This window comes from Haplochromis burtoni, unplaced genomic scaffold (assembly GCF_018398535.1).
Source record: "Haplochromis burtoni strain Fernald_Lab_line unplaced genomic scaffold, NCSU_Asbu1 Contig_838, whole genome shotgun sequence".
In the NCBI taxonomy this organism is placed as follows: Eukaryota; Metazoa; Chordata; class Actinopteri; order Cichliformes; family Cichlidae; genus Haplochromis; species Haplochromis burtoni.
Window position 1 is genome coordinate 17,133 of NW_024583199.1, and position 1,886 is coordinate 19,018.

The following is a 1,886-nucleotide window of genomic DNA, read 5'->3' on the forward strand; positions in this document are numbered from 1 at the left end:
AGCAAATGCTTTTGCATATTCGTAGTGTTTCCTCCCTTAAATGAAATATCTACTTTGCAAGTATTGCAAGTTGGCCTGTTGTCATCCGTTCTCGTAAAGTAAAACAATACTTTTGAGCGTTTGAGCCGCTTAGGCGCTGTGTTTCCTGCCAGGTAAACGACGCTCCGCAACGTGGTGACGTCATTCGGAGCGACTGGAATCGATAAGGGAATCGTTTGCAAAAAATGGCAAACTATTCCAAGGAATTGAAAGAGTGGGAACCGGTTCTCAACAAGAACCGGGTTTTGATACCCATCCCTACCAGTGATGCGCGAATCATGAACGAATCATTCAATACTCGAGAATCACTTTACTGACTCATGCATCATGATTCACAAGCCAAACTGACTCATCCCTGTTGCTGTTAGCAGCAATGTATCTATCTTATAATTAAAATTGTGGAGAAAAACACAACATCCAGTATTGTAACAAAAATATTTCTGCTCTGAACTGGAAGAAAAAACCCTGACTAGAAGCTCACATCAAGAAAATAGCTCCTCGGTTCACAGTAGCATCGCTCTGCTAACATGCTAACAGCACATTTGAGCTACTCACCCCCTCCCTCCTGTGCTGAATCGTAAGCGCAAGCGAATCAATCAGGACTCGCTCACGCCCTCCCTCCTGTACTGAAAATGTGTGATTATGTGGGTGTATTTACCTTGTGTCACTGACTGTAAGCACAAAATCTTGAACTGTTTTTATACCATGAAGTTAAATTTAAGAGAGGAAAGAAACTATTACACTGTCTCTGTGTTTATGCTTTTGAGCCAGGCAAAGAGGCTCCCATCTGAGGATAATAAAAATCAAATTCCCTAAAAATAAATAATAAATAAATAAATAAAATAAATAATAAAAAATGAAATAAAATTGAATATACATGTGGTTTCTGTGAACATTTGTGGTCTTTGAGCTTACTTGTAAAATTAAAATATTCATATACATGCACCATGCAAACACACTTCAGTGACATGAGAAGGGTTTTAAACAGCACTCAGATGTTACAATCATTTGGACTGCTGTGCAAAAGCATTTCAAGCTTTCTTTTGGGCTCTAATCCACATCCACTTTATAGCGTGAAGAGATGACGTGTCAGAACCAAAATGTTATTAACATCAAAGTGCTGTATAAGTTGGACATTATTAAATTGAAACACACCAATGAATAATTAACAATTACATTTATTAAGGTGTTATAATTGGATAAATTCAATTGACTATAGATTTCATTATTTATTTATTACATTTTTATGTACTTCAGGAATGTATTGACAGGTGTCTTTCTCCTGTTGATGAAACAGGAAGCTTAATGACGCGTAATTATTTCAAACACAAGACACAAGACACTCCTGGCTATTCTTCTGACTCATCATTAAATTTTAGTATCTTATTTTCTGAGGGGGCGAAACCTCAGTGAAACACAAGAAAACAAAACAGGCAAGGTCGAACAGACAAAGATCAACAGGTAGGTTTTCTATATCTATTTTAGTCTTTTTTGCAAGATTTTCCAACAGCTAGCGTTAGTGATAATGAGCAAGTCAATGTAAACACGTGAGAACAAAAATGAGCTTTAAAAACATCAAACTGACTCTAAACTACTTTTCATTTTAAGGGTTGATCCATGCTCGATCATCCAGTTAAGGGACATTTCAGCGATTTCCATTTTAAGACTGCAAACCTGTATGCCTTTTCTCTTGTTTTATATATATTCCTCCTGTCTGTATGTATCATATGGAGAGCCCTCTTCACACACTAAGGTCAATTATGGAGTTCCACAGGGTTCAGTGCTAGGACCAATTCTGTTTACATTATACATGCTTCCCTTAGGCAGCATCATTAGAAGACATAGCA